The sequence below is a fragment of the Coenobita brevimanus genome, chromosome 54 (genome assembly GCF_032717465.1).
Source record: "Coenobita brevimanus isolate Jiangsu-jjx chromosome 54, ASM3271746v2, whole genome shotgun sequence".
Classification (NCBI taxonomy): domain Eukaryota; kingdom Metazoa; phylum Arthropoda; class Malacostraca; order Decapoda; family Coenobitidae; genus Coenobita; species Coenobita brevimanus.
The window spans coordinates 37,888,254-37,908,519 of NC_137007.1; positions in this window are offsets into that span (position 1 = coordinate 37,888,254).

A 20,266-nucleotide genomic window follows, 5' to 3' on the forward strand; every position below is an offset into this window, starting at 1 on the left:
AGCAGCAGGTGAGGAGGAAAAAAGGATAGGTGAGAGGTAGTTTATACGTAGTGGAAGGCAGAAAGTGTTAGGGGTGAGGTAGAGGTAGGTAGAGAGAGGCAAACATGATGGTGGTGGAGGAAAGATAGAGGAAGGCAGAGGAAGGTAAAGAAGAAAATGGTGGCTGAGAGGTCGAGGAAGGTAAAGAAAGATAAGGCAATGGAAGAAAGTGGTAGAGGAGAGTTGGAAGAAGGTACACAAGTACTGGAAAGAGAATGTGAACACAGGTGGAATTTATGTAGAGAAGGGTAAAACAGTGGTAGGGGAAAGGAAGAGAAGGGGTAGAGAATGACAAATATAGGCAGGGGAAGGGAGAATATGGAAAGATCTACACAGGCCACCTTGACTCCCCTCACCTCGGACAGCCTTGTGAATCTGCATACGTCGGGACTCATGGTTATTTTGTCTGTATCATATATCTTTTCAATATAATCATCACTTCAGGAGTATGATAGTATTGGTAGACACGGGCATTTTTTTTTGTTTTTGTTCATACCTTTTTACCATTTGCTGAATGTTATTTTTCTGATGATGTTTCTTTAATGTCAGTATAATAAATATAAATATTTTTAGCACACATCACTCAACAGAATAAACAAAAATTTAACCTTAACACTGCCAGGGACTGTGGGCATCTCCAGCTCAAAGCGGCGGGAACCCCTGGAAAGCTGCATACGCAGGGAGCGCCAACCCCTGGGCCTCAAAGTCTTACCCGTGGCCATCTGCGGGGTACTGGGGGGCAGGAGCGGCGGGGAGAGTGGCAAGGGGGATTTTTGACTACGTGGAGATGGATACCGTGGAAGAGTACGGCGGGGAGCCACTTGGCTCGGCCCAGAATGAAACGGAGGAGGTAAATTATGACGAAGCGGTGGACGTGAAATATGAGAGTGGGGCGGATGGCCAAAAAAAAGGGCAAGAGGAGACTGTAGAATCGAAGGACAGTGAACAAAAAGAACACAAGCCAGAGGAAAAGGAGGGTGAACAAGACGATGAAGAGGAACGCGGTGAGGAAGTAGATGACGGGAGAGAATCAGAAGACTTCGGAGGAAAGACAGAGCAGAAAATACAGGCAGAGGAAGCACAAGAATCAGGGGAACAAGAGGGAGGACAGGGAACAGGCCAGAATAAAGAAACTGGCAATCAAGGAGGGAAAGAACAAGATAAAGAACAAGGAGGAGGACAAGGCAATGAACAGGGAAAAGGACAAGGTGATGGAAACGGGAAGGAAGGACAGGGCAATAAGGAGGGGAGAGAAGGACAAGGAAATAAGCAGCAGGGAGAAGGAAAAGAGCAAAACAAGGCAGAAGGAGGTAGAGGGGGAGGACAAGGAAGAAACCAGGGCAACAGTGGAAGAAGACGAAATGGAAAACAACAGAGGAATGAGGGAAGTCAACAGAATTCCGGAAGTCGGGGCCAAAGCGGAGCGAGGAAAGATGGACAGATGAAACAGGACGATAATTCAAAGCCAACGGAGAATAAAATCGAAAAAAGAAAGGGCCAATCCGAGAAAGGGGAAAACGAAGGCTCACAAAAGGCAGAACAGAAGGAAGCTGCAAGGGGTAAAGAAGACTCCAGCGACAAGTACACGAAATACAAGGAGAAGAGCAAGAAATACAAGAAAGGAGGAAGTGAGAAGCCCAAGAAGGAGATCGGCTACAAGAAGTACCAGTGGAAGAGTGGCGGAGGAGAGGGAAGTTGGGAGAAATACAAAGGAAGTAAAGAAAAGGATGATTATAAGGAACCCAAATATGGAGACGGTAAAGGCAAAGAAAGCAAATGGAAAAACGAGGAAGGAAACAAAGAGAGCGAAGAGAGCAAAGAGAGTGAGGAGAGCGAAGAAAGTAAAGAAAGTAAGGAAAGCGAAGAGAGCAGGGAAAGCAACGAAGGTGACAAGAACGAGGAAAGTGAAGAAAATGATGAGAGCGAAGAAAGCGAAAAGAGCAAGGAAAGTGAAGGAAAAAAGGAATCCGAGGAAAGCGTAGAGAGCAAGGAAAGTGAAGAAAGCAAAGGAAGTGAAGAGAGTGATGAAAATGAAAAGAGCAAGGAAAGTGAAGAGAGCAAGGAAAGTGAAGAGAGCAAGGAAAATGAAGAGAGCAAGGAAAGTGAAGAGAGCAAGGAAAGTGAAGAGAGCAAGGAAAAGGAAGAGAGCAAGGAAGGTGCAGAGAGCGACGAAAGTGAAGAGAGCGAGAAAAGTGAAGAGAGCAAGGAAAAGGAAGAGAGCAAGGAAGGTGCAGAGAGCGACGAAAGTGAAGAGAGCGAGAAAAGTGAAGAGAGCGAAGAAAGTGAAGAGAGCAAGGAAAGTGAAGAAAGCGAGGAAAGCGAAGAGAGCGAGGAAAGTGAAGAAAGCGAGGAAAGTGAAGAGAGCGAGGAAAGTGAAGAGAGCGAAGAAAGTGAAGAGAATGAGGAAAGTGAAGAGAGTGAGGAAAGTGAAGAGAGCGAGGAAAGTGAAGAGAACGAGGAAAGTGAAGAGAGTGAGGAAAGTGAAGAGAGCGAGGAAAGTGTGGAGAGCGAGGAAAGTGTGGAGAGCGAGGAAAGTGTGGAGAGCGAGGAAAGTGTGGAGAGCGAGGAAAGTGCACAGAGCGAGGAAAGTGTGGAGAGCGAGGAAAGTGAAGAGAGCGAGGAAAGTGAAGAGAGCGAGGAAAGTGAAGAGAACGAGGGAAGCGAAGAGAGCAAGGAAAGTGGAGAAGGAAAAGAGGGTGGGGAGGGCGAAGAAGCCAGCAGTGAAGAGAAGGGCTCAGAGGGTAGCAAGGATAGTGGCCAAAGTTCCCAGGACAGCGGAGAATCAGGCGCCAAGAAGACCAGGTAAGGAAGGAGCAGAGTTCTTTTAGATCCTGGGTATGAAAATGCTTTACTATGGCTCTCAAGAAACTGGTATAAAGTTCACTAATATTAGAACTTATTAGATTTTTTTCTTATTTACTCTGGCCATAGAAAAGCAGGCATAGAGCTGAACCAACTTAGAGCCTAACTATAACAAGACCTCATGATGACTGCAGAAAGCTCACTTGGAGATGAGTTACTTTAAGACCATCCAATAACAAAGCTTTACCATGATACCTAAAAGAGAGGTGTGGAATTCGGTCTAAACCCTGATATAACAGTGAAGAAAGACAGGTAGGGAGTTGAACCCAATCAGAACCTTGCTATTACAATGTATTATCATGGTCTTCAATGACAGAATATGGAGTGGACTCATTTAGAACCTGATTACTGAATGATACAGTTTTATCCAAATATGTAGGTATGGCCTGGAGTTATTCAGAATTTACAGGCCTAACGCTTCATCGTAATATAATCTCTCTCTCTCTCTCTCTCTCTCTCTCTCCCCAGGATCGTGAAACGTGAGATAGGGACACAAGACCGCCCCGGGAACGATGGTGGAATGCTGGCGGTGGAGATGTCAAGTCAGAGGATGGGTGGAATGGTGGACTCGGTCATCCAGGAAGAGGACGAGTGGATCATGGTGGCTGTGTGGAGTCCAATGGGGGTTGATTAATGTGGAAGAGTTAGGCAGAGAAGAACGAAGTAAAATAAAATGACATAAGGATACAAGGAAGTGAAAAAATAATGATCGAGGTAATCAAGTAGAGTTCCACACACACACACACACACACACACACACACACACACACACACACACACACACACACACACACATACATATACGTGACAAGGAAGTAGGAATAAGTAGTTTTTATGCAGAAAGAAGGAAAGACTGAGAGACTGCAAGAGAATCCCATTCAAAAGAATAGCCAAACAAAGAAAAACAAAATTCATGATCTGTTCATTTCGAGACACATGATACAGGTTGCAAGAAATTATAGGATATCTATGTTGAAAAAAAAAAAGACACTAGATAAACGAATTTATTTAAACTACAATAAATCCTAAAAATGGTTAATCAACTAAAGTATCAGATATAGAGAAAACCACCGCAGGGAACAGGGAAACAAAATATACAGATTCACCGTAACAAATCATTATAAGCAAATCATCAGATACATAGGCAACCAGTACCAGCTCGAGAGAGAGAGAGAGAGAGAGAGAGAGAGAGAGAGAGAGAGAGAGAGAGAGAGAGAGAGAGAGAGAGAGAGAGAGAGAGTCTCAAAGCAAAGAAGGTAAAATAATGAATTAGCGGCTGAGTTACTTTTTTTTCCATAGATTTGTATACCATTGCCAATGGTGCGAATCAGTAGTCTCTGCTTAAGCACTAAAAATTTTTCGTGTTCGTAGATCCTTGCAGTTCTTGGATTCATTTCCTGAAATTACGCAGCGCCCGATGAAAGACGAGATGCCACAGATCATCTTGGCTATTCCTTACTTTGTCCTTCTAATTAATGCTGCAGTCAGAAAAATCAGCTCTGCGGAACCACTCACATCAGAATTCATTAGGACTGATCAGATCCAAGGTACAGATATAGACATATTTTTTACCGAATGTACATGCAAATAAATCGAATAAACATTAACCCAAATACTGAAATAGGACTTCTTTGCTATGCAATTTTTAAAGTTTTATACCATACAGATTAGGGCTGCTTTACTGCATCGTCCTGTAAGCCTTACATTGCAAGTAATGTAATAACTAACTTTTCTTTCTCCGTATAGACACTAAACCAGATAAATCCTCAAGTAAATCATCCTCATATTGCGTGATTTTAATGAAAAAGCTTCACACAAATGTACATACAACTGCGACATTCTGTAAACTTCTTATAGTAATTATTTTAACCTCATAATCATACCTTTATGTAATCCCACTGTTCTCTACGACTGCACACGCACTACTCTTATACATGTATCTGGCTAAACGAGACAAGTATCATTCGCGAAGGAAGTTACAAAGATGTCTTAGAATTCAGTCAAGCATCTTCAGGTAATATATTGTGTGAATAACATCTCATGATTTTTTTTTTTTTTAATATTCATATACTACTCACTCGCACGCCTCCCGCGTTCCCCCTCCCCCTCTCCCCAAATGTATATATTGACAAGATGAAGAAGAAAAACATGTACACATATTTAAAAACAAATACAGACTTTCTTAATCTGAAAAGAAAAGTCTACATATATTAATAAAACGACCATAAGCGAATCAGTTGCGTTTATCACTCCCGCTTAGGAAAAAAAAGGTTAGTCATACTGTATATTTCTGTTTTATAGATGTCTGGGAAAAGCAGAAGACTTCATATGTCCAATACTAACCACAAAGAACTCTTGGCTGCTCATTTTAACGATACTTTACTTATCGGTGAAACAGAAGTTAAATTTAATAGCTACTTAGAAATAATTTTAATAAGGCATTGATGTTAAGAATGCTGTATGTTTCATGCATCACAGCTCTGGCACAAAGAAAACTAACAGTGGATGAATTGCACCCATTAAAGAAATTTGCATATGTGGATATAAACATCTCATTGAAGAATTTACGAGACTATAAAACGAAATGCAAAACAGTTAAATTACTCTTCATTATCTCTATTATGTCAGATTGTTTATTACTGTGTCTGCTTTGATATTTTTTGCTTCTTCTTTTCATTCTGTCGCCTCTTCATTGCAAAAATCCTTCCAGTTATGCATTACATATTTTAATGGAAAAGTGTTTTATTATGGAGACACTGACAAATCTCTGATACTTATTCCCAATACTGATGTTTCCTGTTAAATATTTACATGTCTAGAAACAAATACCGTGAGAATCGGTTAGTTTGAAAAAGCAATATTGATTACTGATTTGTGATTTGATATATATTACTAAGGTTAAGTACATTGTGTTATTAATAAAGAATAAAGATTAATGTACAACTTTACTGTCCTTTTAAAAATGTGTTTACTGCATATCACTTACAAAATTCATTTTTTTACTGTATATGGCATTCAACTAAGGCTGTAAAGTGATCATGGTGTATTTAAGGTGCACCCATAATAAACAGTTTTGCTGATCAAATAGGCATATATTTACAAGTAGAAATCGTTAGAATATGGAGAGAGAGAGAGAGAGAGAGAGAGAGAGAGAGAGAGAGAGAGAGAGAGAGAGAGAGAGAGAGAGACCCATGCCACGTCCCCCATACCTCCAACTCACCACCTCCACTTCGCTACCTGTCTACCTACCAACCACCACGTCACCCCCCCCACACCTCAGCACAGGTGTTTGGAAATGGCAGGTGTTCTCTCTCTCACAGACACACACACCTGTCCTCCACCACACTCATGTCCCCGCTCGCTCTTTTTCTTCCCGGTATATTGTTTTCTATAATCTTTTGTCATAATTTTTCGCTATCTTTCGCTTAGGTTTTTCAAGGCCAGTGTAAGCTATTTTGAATCCCTTGTAGACATCATATTAACTTTATTGTACTTCTATTATGTGTAGGATGGTTTTCATACATACCACCCACCCTTCCTCTCTCTCTCTCTCTCTCTCTCTCTCTCACACACACACATACGCCTGCTCTCCCCCACCCTCCCTCTCCCTCTCTCTCACACTGGTATATTGTTTCCTGGTCTCCTTTGTCATAATTTCTCTGTACATTTTTTAGCTGTTTCTTTTACTCTTTTAGCCATACCTAGTCTTTTGTTTGTATTTTGTTTGACCTACTGTGCCCACTCCATTATGATTATTTGCCCTATTTATTCCCTTCATGTCCTTCACTCCTGTCCTTTGTTATCCAGTTCATGGCCTTTGTTACATCATCCACTGATAGTATTATTTTGGCCCTGACATATTTTCTCTTAATACTTTTTGTGTCAGTGCTAGAATATCTTTTTATTTCTTTTTGCTGTTTTATATCCTTCGTTACGTCTCCCATCAATAGTATTATATTAGCCCTAGCCTGTGTGGTGCCCCTTTAACACTGCTATATTGCTCGTTACTTCCTCTGTCAGGATTCCTTACCTACGCTAGTCTTGCAATTCCCTCTTCCTTCCTTGTTTTGTAATTCTCTGTAAGCCATGTTCTGTCCTCAGCCTTCCCATATCCTCTGACAGCACCGGCAGCTCTCTTTTGCCATTATTCGTTTTTTTTAATAGCACTCAGAGTAAAAAATTGGTTACATTAGGCAGTTCTCCACCCTCTGGCTGCTAACATTTTTGTCAGTTGAACAAAATCGTGTGTTATTAGCTAGAAGCAATAAATAAGTAGGTCGAGAGCTATGGAAGGGTTGACCATGATAGTTTTTAATTGTATAACTCCTACGATTTCCCTCATGTCTTAACCCTTTCGATCCAGTGGCTTATTTTTTTTTTTTAGGTTCATTCCAGCTACCTCCAAATGACTCTATTGAGGTTAGGAGAGACTATGCAGACTGAGGGGCTAGATACATACGCCTCATAAACCCCTCCATAAGTAAGGCGCTCTCACACGTTGAATAAAATCGTCCGGTGGCAGCCTGAGCAAAATGAAAAATGCGTCATCGAGGCAAAGAGATTAATCACCTAATGTTAACACCAGCTTTCAATGCCTCACTCAGCTGAATAAAAATCGTCTGAGGTTAGCTGGAATAGAATACTAGAGTTGTACCGATCATGAGGGAGCTAATGGTGACAGGACTAACACGATCAGATTCCTACAACAACTCTTCTGGATAAAATCGTCTTGCGTTAGCTGGAATAGAAAACCAAGACTTATCCTGACCATGAGACGGCTCATCTGAATAATAATAATATCGAAGTGCGTTGAGAGCAGGGAAACGTTTACATAACCAGCGTTTAGGACGAAAGTGTTTCATAACGTTAACGTTACCTAGCTTCGTTCTCTAATGGGGGACTTCATAGCATCTCCTTTGCGATATATCTTACGTATTTAACATTGACTTTGCCTTGTAAGTTCTATTGTTTAAGTATCGACGTAGTTTTCATAAATAACATACACGGGGATACTGAGGCGTAATATGCAAAATAAACCGCCAATGGTGACGGGCTACGAACTCCCCAGTGCCACTCAGAAGTTGACCCTCTCGCCTAACCTACGACCTAATTTTGACCTTTGGGGTACTGAAAGGATCGGAAATACTAAAAAATAATGAACACTTAAGTATCAGGGCGCTTCTTATTTTTTTTCTGGTACCCTCAGTTAGTTTTATCATTTTCACTGAAGCCCCTCGTGTTGAAGGGATTTTTAGCCCCTCAGGTCCAACAAATGTATCTTAAACTGGATAAAAAGGTCAGGAGTTAAAAAGCCCCGTATTATTGTCGGTCATTGGTTTATTACACATTACTCTCCTCTTCCGTGTTACATAAATCCTTCTAATGTCGCCGTACTCTGTATATTTAACGTACTAAAGAATATTAACCAGCAATGTCTAAAAACAAATCGCTAAGGGAGAGGTGCTAGGGAGCCTCCTCAAGCGACGAGCCCAGGAATAAAGCCATAGTGATGTCCTTAAGCTGGAGGAATTACACCACTCAGTATGAAGACACTTTTTGTAATTCATGATGAATTAAATAGGAAGATAGTGGGTTGAGAGTGTCGATAGCCGAACTAAAGCAATCCATCAAGGCAAAGTTATCGGCTATGTTTAGAAGAAATAGAGACTCTGACTTCTCCAGGTAGTTATGTTCAAATTAATGTGAGTAAATTAAATCATGGAGGAGAGATTAATTGCTGATGAGAGAGAGAGAGAGAGAGAGAGTGGGCAAGTGATTTCGCGTCTGACTTCATGATCTCAGTATTGCAAGGCCTCACCTGAAACATTTGTACACTTGCCTCGTACTTACTTCCATGCCATCAAACAGGGGCTGACGTGGAAGGATGTCAAGGGGTCAACGCACTCTTTGTACAACGCACTTCTTGTCCTCACACTTTTTTCCCCAACCCATTTCCTGGACAACACACCTTTTGTTCTACCCATAATTTTTCCTAAGCACCATTGGCACCTATTTGTCCTTTTCGTCCCTTGTCAACGTGAGTTTTCCTATTTTCCTCTCGTCCTTTGCCTCTCTGCTTATATTTCCCTCCTTTCCTCCTTAATTTTTTTTTTACACACCTCCTGTCCTGTACACCGATTGTTTTACTCGTCACCTGTCCAGCCTACTTCCGTTCCACCTTCCTTTGGGTGACGTGGAGGTGTGTGGTGTGGCCAGTGAACCTATCGTGGCATCTACCTTTCTACTCAGCACCTCTGCTTTGTATCTTTCCATTTCTCCGCGTCGCGTGGTGTAAAAGAATAATCATAATTCCTTGTTACTACTACCAACACTCGTGTCATTAATGCTACTTTGTACTGGCATATAAATAAATCAGTATCTCTGTCTATCTATTTATCTATCTGTACAGTGTGTGTGTGTGTGTGTGTGTGTGTGTGTGTGTGTGTGTGTGTGTGTAAAATAAATGAAGTGGGCATGATCCAGACACAAAATCATGGAAAGACTAAAAACAGTAAAGCTCATCAACGGAGTGCATCACCATCATCATCATCATCATCATCATCAACATCTTCATCATCATCATCATCATCATCATCATCATCACCATCATACAAACAATATCCCTATTTTCAGCCATCATAAGCAGAGTCGGCAGGATATGGAAGTTAGTCAACTGAGTGCTCAGTAAAATAGACCACACCCATCCACTCATTCAAGCCAGTTACATTTACTGTTTTGTATATGTCTTTGTTAACCCATTCAGTACGTTGACCTCATTTCCATTTTTAATCATACTGTCTCCTAACGATTTTAATAAGTCAAGATAGATTTAGGTAGCGCCATTTGCCTTCTTAGTACGGGAGGCCTTAAAAACAATAATATAGCCTGGTAGAAGAGAGAATTATATTTACTTAACATTCTTGGGCTACAGAGGCTGAATACTGTCGGAATATGATTAACGTCTTTTTTGCCGGCTGTTGTATTGCAAAATGGTGTGTATCAGTATGCGGGTATGTGCAGAAAGACGATAGAAAAATTTAAGTGTACAGTACATTCGCATATTTTTCCTACTCTCTCTCTCTCTCTCTCTCTCTGGCATTATTCCGGAAAAACACATAATACAAGCCGGATGCAGGAGAGGATATTGTTCTCTGCTACTGTTCTGTGATTGTTGCACCTCTCCTACCCCATCTCTCCCCCTTTCCTCCTCCCCTCCTCCATTCCCCTGTTTCCTCTAATCTATCCGTTTCTAATTTTCCATTTTCCTTTCGTTTCCCCATCCCCTTAATTTTCCCCTTTCCCTTTTCCTTTCGCCTTTCTCACTTTCTTTCATTGTTCTCCTTCATCTCATCTCACGTATCCCTCTCTTTCGCACTCCTCCCCCCCCCCACCTCCTTCTTTCCCCTCCACCTCATTCTCCCTCTTCTTCCCCCCCCCCTTCTCTCGCATTTCCCCTTTCACCTCTTCTCATTTCCCTCTCCGTTTCCCCCCTTACCTTTCCCCCTCTCGCTCTCCCCCTCACCTCCTCCTCACCCCCACCCTCGCCACCACACATACTAATACGTGGCACATGGTCATTGTTCTCTCTTATCATGTATTTTTTCCTTGACATTTTCGAACAATAGTTAAAACTCAACCTGCATAATAAGAGCCACATTTCTAATCATATCGCTGAATATGTAACCAGAGATATTAATTTCTGATTATGATGTATTGTGACCTAGAGGGGGAGAGAGAGAGAGAGAGAGAGAGAGAGAGAGAGAGAGAGAGAGAGAGAGAGAGAGATGGGTAGAGAGGGAGAGAGAACGAGTGTGTGGGGGGGGGATGCGTGTGTGTGTGTATGGAGGACACCTGTTTGCGCAGAACAGTGATGTCACCGTACCTTTTGTTCTGTTTCAACTGTTCAGCTTTAGTAATATTTTGATAATTGTCTTTTATTGTACACAAATCCCCATATTAAGGTAGCCAAAAGACGAAAGATCAACAAAACTTAAGCACGAATGTCAGAAGTTCGAGGTCAGATTGTGAGAATGTGTGTCACGCAAATTCCGACACGTCACCAACAATGGTCGACGGTGGTGGGGGAGGGACAGGAATAAGTAGCAGTGCCAGCCTCCCTTTGTCACCAGTCACCAGCAGGTACTCGAGCTCGCACTCATACTCCAACACCAACAGCATGAGGTGAGTCCACATAATGGAAGGTTCAGTGGCTTTAACTCTGGGGATTATCTCGCCCACACTGTAGTAAATCGATTATAGTCTTCACAGCCGATGGCATGAGACATTAAAAAAAAAAAAGACGCAGTTGTGACTAGTACACCTGCCCGACAATTAAATTTTCATATTAATTTAAGAGGTAACATTTCGTCTATGTTAACTTATTGTACATAAACACATACAGCCATAAAGGGAATGGATGGTTACCACCGTCCCTGTGAAGTGGTTCCATGTAAATGGCGTGGAGTCAAACAGTTATAGCTGGTTTATTGAGTGTGAACCACGTGGACTGTAAACTGAAGTTGCTCCTTTCCTGCAACCTTCCATTATCCTATTGGAAGGGTGGGAAGGGTCACTGAGAGAATTTTGTATTCGCTAACCGGGCAGCTCCACCGCCTGGTAATAACGACGCCACCACATGAAGCCGCCCCTCTCCAGCTCTAACATTCAAAGTAAACAGCTAAAATAGTCTCCAGTGCTGGCGAGATCTTGATTACTCATGCAAAGTATGTCGTTATTCAACAGATCCAAATAACAAATAAGAAAATACTTGGAAGTAATGAGCAAAATACATCTTCAGTGCCATCAGACAGGGCAGGTATATTTCTTTATACCTTTCTATACTGTTACCAATCGATGATGTTATTCCTATTAGGGGAAACGACTGGCAGTGAAGGAGTTAATGAAGGCTATATATAACCACATGAAGTTGAAAACTCTATCCTAAGGTGTATAAGATCATCTCCTTATAGGAAGAATAAAATATTAAAGACGGCATAGTACTGAAAGAGGCTAAAGAAAAAGCTACACAATTTAACATGCTACTCAGATTCCGGTTGCGTAAATATCGCAGAAAAGTATAACAAAGTTCACCAGGTATCCTCATAAGACCTTACCCTTTGTCCCTGTTCACGCAGTAGTGCACATGGGAACATGAATGTAACGTAAACTGCCGCTGTATCTGTTCTAGTTGAAGTATGATACTTAACAAAAAGCGAAAAAATATATATCGTAGTATTAATAGTAGTGGCATCCCCAGGGTCATCTGAACCTGAATCCAGTCGACTGCAGGCAAAAGTTGACGTTCTTCTGCAGTCCATCATCCTTTTGTCGTGGGAACAACAAGGGGAATGAGGGACGTATGTACAACTACATAGCTCCACCGCCCGCTCAGACTGATGCCACCGCGTGAAGTCATCCCTCTCCAGCACCAGCAAAAATTGTTAGCCATGATGAACCACGTGCAGTCGAGACGCATACATTTAAATTTTCGTCTTCTTCTCTTGCCAGGACCACTCTAGCCGTGTTCGTGCTCCTAGCCGCCTTTGGCGCCACCAACGCCCTGTGGTTCTTCAACAGCGAGACGGCGAAGAAGGTGGAGGCCCCGGCCCAGCCCGTGGCTGACGCTCATCACGAAGTTAAGAGGTGAAGGAGTCTCTCTCTCTCTCTCTCTCTCTCTCTCTCTCTCTCTCTTCCGTTGAAGTAAATATAACCAAATTATCCTATACTACAACAAAGTTAAAGAAAATCGAATATATGCACACAGATTCGTAACTGTCACTCAAAATTCCTATATGAACTTTTAGAGTCTGAACAGTCAACAGTATTCACTCGGAACAATTCCCATTACTTATAGCTAATGTATGGCTTAAAGTCAATGTAACACACAATATCACGATAAGTTTGAACAAAGTCGAGGGTACGCACGGAACTCTGCTATACCCCTTTTACTCCTAACTGGCCTAAAATTGCCATCCAGCTATATTTGAATGATAAGTTGTAACAATATATTAACAATAGAACACGATACTAGTCAAGCAGATTGGCTATGGAAAGACTGGAAGGCTGTAATATTGTCTCCTGCCACAAAACACTGTGACATAAGCTGCAAAATGACAGAAATCTAGTCCATTAGGGTATAAGCAGTACTACTCAAAGCTCCTCCATATGTTTAGACTTACCTGGCTACTGTACCATAAACATCGAATTTCAAAGACAGGAGACGCTTACTGATTTATGAAGGGTAATGCACGTAAGTCGAAAAAATATTTACAGTACCATAAAGAGTATTAAATAACTACAGGATTGATTGTACTACCTTTTACACTTTGAGGGTGTAGGAGTCGTTTCATTTGTACTCTTGCTGCCTCTAGACGATTTTATTCACCTCAGCAATGATCTCTGGTGCTGAGGCGGGTCATGAACTATCTGACACTTCCAGTACACAGAATAAAGTGGTTCGGAAACAGCGATAATAAGATAAGAAACAATTGGAGTGATAGTTTAACAGGGGATTCTAAAACGCTTTTGTATGTGACTCAGGGAGGCAGTGGAGACTGTGAAGGTGGAGGAAGAGGAGGAGGACGATGAAGACGACGACGATGACGACGAACTCCATGACATTGAGAAGAGGTACTGTAAACGACTAAAGTTTAAGCTTTACCCCTTAGGTATGTCAAAGAAAATTTACACATGGTACGGTACATCTCTCAGTCTGTCTAGAAAAGTCCCTTCTAAGTCAAATAAAATATCTTACCGGTAATAAGCATTACATGGGTTTGGATTTAAGACTAAAGACTGGCACAGCATTAAAGGCAAAATTCAGAACCTAACCTAACTCATCCTAACCTAACCTAACCTAAATTTTGCTCTTTGGCTGGTTATTAAATCCTTTCAGAATGCAATGTGTTACTTTTATCTCCGTAAGTCCAGCTGATACAAAATGTAACACCTTGTAATTATAGGCAATTATATGCACGTTTAAAGGAACCGGAGTTTATCATTCACTACTACAGTATATACAGTATAAAAGTCAACGAAAACCCAAACTTGTTTCCTTGAACTTGAGCTGCCCCTCTCCAGAGACGCTGAGTTGGATGAAGATGAGGATGATGAGGACGATGAGGATGAGGAGGAAGATGACGAGGCTGACATCGTGAAGAGGTTGGTATATGAGGTCTGGTTAGGCTTTTGTTTTCTATAGTCTTACATATGAGACCAACACTAGAAACAGTAAGTCTACTGTTTCGTAAACTCTAAAAACAATTATATATATATTATATTCCTTGTACGCCACCTTGACCTAACACTCTCATCTCTCCATCTTCAGTGTTAAGTTGTGGCAACAGATTAATGCTAAAAAATGATGCTAGTCATGAAGAAGTATTATGGAACGAATGTAGACCCACAGTAATGGTCTTATAGTGTTACTGAGCTGCATGAAATAGACTGCAAAAAGCCGAAAATCTGGGCCAGTACATAAGACATTGTGTCAGTTATATCTACTTTGAATGTGTCACCTCTGCAAAAATTATATCTGTGAACTGATTTGTGTATTGACACAGGTCGTATACACGAGTTCATCTACGGTGGCTCTCTGTCGGAATTCCTGATCACTCTCTCCTGCCACCCCAAGCACTTTATCACAGTCCATCACCACTCCAAGTCCTTCGATCACAACTCATCACTACTCCTCTCGCCATTCCAGATTTTCCGGTACTATTCATCACCCCTGCCTCCCGCCCTCCAAGTCTCTCTACACCTCGTCACTCCCTCCCATCTGCCCAAACCACCGTCTCTCACTTAAATTCTTCCCTGTCGTCCCCATTCTCCCTCTTCTCCTCTAATCGACTTTGCTTCTATGCACCCACTTTATCAACCATTTTTTCTTGTCTGCTTTAGTGCACATCCCCTAAGGTAGTAAATGTTCTCTCTCTCTCTCTCTCTCTCTTACTGGGCCACTGATTATATTTGTTTTAACTTCCAGAGACGTTGATGAGGAAGAAGAGGAGGAAGAAGAAGATGAGGAGGATGACGATGAAGATGAAGAATAAGCTTTTAAATGGCTAATCACGGTAATTGTAACTCGTGTGCCAAATACATATAGCAATAAAATCCTCTCACTTGAATAAATGGGTGCATGAAAAAGAGTGAGAGATGTATATATATTAAACATGGAATATCGAATGAATTGTCTGCAGCCCATTTTCATTAAGGCCATCTGATGATAGTTTTTTTCGTGTTTTGACTTTTTCATGCCCCACCATCTTCATCTAAGTTATCCTAATTGTAACTATGAAAAATGGAGTTATGATAGTGATAATGCTGCTGCTGCTGCTGATGATGATGATGATGACGAAGATGATTAATACTGGACTACTCACAAGTAAAAAGTTTTGGAGAGACGAAACAACATATGAAATACTTTATTCTTTGCACAGGGATCTTTCACATCTGACTATTTCATATCTTCATTTTCAGATCTGGCTTAGAGTAACATTCGGGAAAGGAACGAAAAACCAGAACGTGATACAGGGATCAGGGTAACAATTAAAACAACATATTGTGAATATGAGAAGTTTCTAAAAACTAAAAGCTCACCACTTTGGACCGATGCATCTTACTTATCCCAAGACAAGAGGAAAGGACAAAGCTTCATACTTACCTCTAACAAAAATACCATCATTACTACTACTACTACTACTACTACTACTACCACCGGTGTGAAACTAGTCACTTAACCACTTTGCTGTCATGGAAGCAGTTGGGTATTTAATCAGACTACATCCTGACCATTTCAATCAGCTCAGGGATGAATAACGGTATCTTTCAACCCTCTGACTGTTAAATTTCCTAATAGCTGAAGAAACCGTCTTGTGGAAGCCTGAGTAAAACGACATACTGGGTCCAAAGAAGGCGAGAGGATTAAAACATCTGTGTGGGGTGAGACGGAACAATGCTAAGTCACATCACCTTTCAAAAAGACCCAAATCTTACTCATTATACTGTGAGTGCTTATGTGTGTAAAAACTTTCCTGGGGCTATTTGCTGGCCCTTAATGATCAGTATTATTGTGTGCTTGGATTTGTTATACACCCCAGTAATAGTAGAAAAAATGCTCGTGTAATTGTTTTAACTTGCCACATAAATACCATCTTTCTGGATTGGCCATATAATACAACCACAAACATGGAGAGGACACTGCACCAACCTCTCTCCTTGTAAAATAAACTGTACTATATTATCGGTGGATACTGATCAGTCCCTGGTCTACAGAATCAGTTTAAGTATTTGGATTTTCCACATCTAGTCTTGGAGATAATAATGTACCAATCTCTCTCCCTGTATAATAAAAGCATTGCATTAAAATGGATATTTATCAACACCTTTATCTATTCTAAGTGAGTGTATACAAATTAACTTCATATGACATTGGATAGGTAATGCGTAAATAAAACATCTAAAACGCAACCCTCTCTCCTAGAACTGCATTTAAGTGGATATTTAACAGCCTCTACATCTATTCCAAGGGTATACAGCCGATCAAAAAAGCATCATGCAGGAGGGGTACGATGAAATCCTAAGTGATGAATAGAGCTTGTGAAGTTCCAGGACAGTTAATCTGCTATCATCTGAACATGCACTCAGTAACAATGCCGACTAAAAAATATTGCAAGAAAGTGACGTATGGAATGCTACTTTCTATTTAAAAACAAAAATCTCAGTCGAAAAAAATATAGAATTTCGGCCTAAACATTTTCGAGTGCTAAAATCTTGGGAAATAAATCTATTATGAAAAATCAGCCAAAAAAATCTCGGTTGAAAAGTTATCTAATAGTAAGAAAAATCTTGTTAAAAAAAAAAAATCTTAGTAGAGAAAAATCTTGAAAGATGTCCTTTTAAAAATCCTCAGCCCAATAATCCGATTAGGAAAAAGAAAAAGAAAAAAACGGTGAAATAAATCCCCAAAAAAATGTTGGCTAAGAAAATGGGGAAAAAAAGACAGAATCTCAGCAAAAAAATATAATAAAATAAAATAAATCTTCAAGGAAACAAATTACCGACCAGGGGTGGTTTGATACAGCCTTCAATAGCCCCTTCTACACGAGAGGATGTTTCTAAATTTACCTCTGACGTCTGGAGATAGCAAGTATGAAAATGAAAAAGACCATATTGGTGAAGATGATACACCTTCAGTACCAATGTCAAAGACCACCAGTTGTCAGGATTATGTGGCCTTTATCTTTTGTTGTGGAGAGAGTTGTATTATCTTGTTTGGCTGATTGAAGAAGCCCAGGTAGGAGCTGTATGTCAATGTAGGCCGTCTCCGTTCCGTATGTGAAGTGAGGTGATAAAATAGGCGGATTTTATTAAGTTCTGGAAAGACCCGTAGAGGCAATGGAGTTAAACCAAACCCCTTTTTACTAAGGCGTTATATACATTTCATTTTTGTTGCCTCCAGACTACTTTTACTCAGCTCAAGATAGATCTACGGTACTTCAGAGTTAACAGTTAAACAGTTTATCAGGTTGTGCTCGACGCACTTCTTGCTCCGTCACAGTTTACTTCCTGATAATCTCCTGTGATAGACTCGGTTGAATGGGGGAGAGGAGAAGGAGGAAGGCTGAAGGGTGGGTGGGAACAGCAAATTATGGTACGCATATGTACCACAAATTGATTAAAGTGTATGTGTGTTTTAGACAACAACGTCTATGTGTGCAATACAGTTTCCAAATTGGAGGTAAAGAGTACGCTTTCTCCATCCAATTACGCTACTCACGTCACCAGGTGAACAACAGAAGTTACAAGTATCTGTCATGCTAATTCTATTACACAAGTAAGAACATGACGCAAGGATGAGGGGGACAGGAACGGGGTGGGATGATTGACTGAGGGGTGGATATATAGTGGGAGTGAGGTGTATGGGTGGGGTAACGGGTAGGGGGTTGGAGGGGGTGGAATGAGGGGTGAGGATGGAGAGGGGAGTTAAGGGTGGGGTGAACTGTGATCCAAGGTATAAGTAGTCATCCCCAGCCTCCCTCGCCACTATACACAAAAACTCAGCTCACTCCACTTCCTTGCAATGAGGTGAGACCCACACTCCGAAAGTAGTTGAACAGAATTTTTATACCGGTATGTGGTGTTTGTTTCATGATATTTGTCAGAATGGAACTATTCATATTTTAATGTCTGTACTTTCTTTGAAATTGTGTGGTTATTGAACACTAACTCAGTTTCAATCAATCCCAAGTGCATTCACGCAAATATCTGTGACAAAAAACGTAGGCTACTTATTTTTTGCAGAATGTGAGAAGTGCACATTAAATGACAAATGCAGGACAAAATAACTATAATTGACACAGTAAAACAATGAAACAAAGTACATTAACATATACGAATTTTCATTGTAAAGATATTTATATATATATATATATATATATATATATATATATATATATATATATATATATATATATATATATATACACACTCCATTGCCAGGGCGATTCTCGTCTTGTCCGTGTTTTTGGCCGTCCTTGGGGCCAGTACCGCCTTGTGGATCAGGAGCGGGGTGCCTGAGGCTGCAAACGTAGGGCAGCTTAACGTGAACTCCGGTGACCTCGGCACAAGCCAGCGGTTCACGAGGTGAGACGGAACCGTACTGAAACAAGTAACTACTTCACTAGAAGTATCATTATAAATGTAATATTTCGTCCACGGACTTTTCTCTTCAGCTTAAGGTACATCTCTGACGGTGAAAGCGTTAGAAACAGTCTGTAAAGCCCTTCGGTATGATGAAACTTTTCTCGCTACTGCCAGTGGGCTTTTGTTGCCCTGAATGATCTCTCGTGTGGGAGAGGTTAGGGGAAAACCCCTTTCATCTTTTAAGGAAGATGACGCATTTCCAGGTTGTTCTTGACAATACTCCAAAATTTATAACCAGTTCAAGAGACAATTCCCGTACTGATAAGATAAAGTATGTTTCTTATTATATTTATCACGCTTAAACTTCTTAATTCATTATTACTTATTTTTTTACAGGTAAAGATTTTCTATGTCGGAATAAAGTCAGCTGCGTTTCCTAGAATAAAATAGCCAAGTTCGACAACACTCGTGTCATCATATCCATCTCTGGAAGATGTGAACATACATTTCTCTCTTTTCCTCCTGTGAAAGGGGTATTGGTTGGCTTTTTAGCAGCTGAACCTATTTATATGCAATTTTAGAGATTGGGATACTAATTTAGGTTCAGTCGTATTGATATTAGAAGGGTTCACATTCTCTTCATCCTTCATTAGTAAATATTTTCTGCGTTTACAATAAACACAGAATTCTTTATATGTACGAGGTATAGAAATATCTGAAATACTGGGCATTTCTACTCCAGACACTTAAACCATCATCATTCACAGGGAGGCAGTGGACATCCTTAAGGACGATGATGGTGATGATAACGATGATGATGATGATGATGATGACGACGACCTGGTGAAGAGGTAACGTATATTACTAAAATGTGTGCTGTACGAGTATTGTATTTCACGAAAGAACAAGCAAGATTTTATGATGAAGAGCGATTACTTGACACAGAATCGCTGGTCTGGGTAAAAACGATGATGGCGATGTTAACGACGACGACGACGATGATGCTGATGATCTGATCATAACCAATATGTAGGTAAATGAGCATTAGCGTACCTATTTCACATGCTTTTGTTCCAGTTCAGTGAACTCAAAATGAAAGTATGACCAAATTTCATGTTCCAGCTCATGCCAAGGAACATGTAAAATCAGCGATTGAAATAAACCTGTATATGTATAAAAGAGAATTTTTTTTTTTTATCTCTGTCTGTCCTCTATAAAAATTAAGGAATTGCATATAGAACTCTCTAAACAGCTCTAACAATTTTTTTTTTTTTTTTTTTGGCGAATTTAGATGTGTACATTACAGTTGATTAAATTTTGTGAAACATTGCTAAAATGTATTTTTTTTCTCAATGTCCTTCTGTCCTTCCAAACTAGAACTACACGTTTTTCGGTGCTCCTAGTGACGCTTTTTGGCGAGTCGGAACAGAGGAGGCCGGGCGAGCGGAACAGGCAGAAGCTCATGTATAAATATGAGGGTTGGACACAGAGAACATAATTTCGATTAACTGATGAATCATAATTCGTAAATATATGAAAGAGAATGTTTGTCTGCTTCTCCTCTAAAGAGATCGAGGGTGATGCGTATAGAGCTCTCTAAACAGCCCTCTAGAGAGACACTTAAACCATCATCATCCACAGGACGGCAGAGGACATCCTTATGGACGATGATGACGATGACGATGACGATGATGATGATGATGACGATGACTCGGTGAGAAGG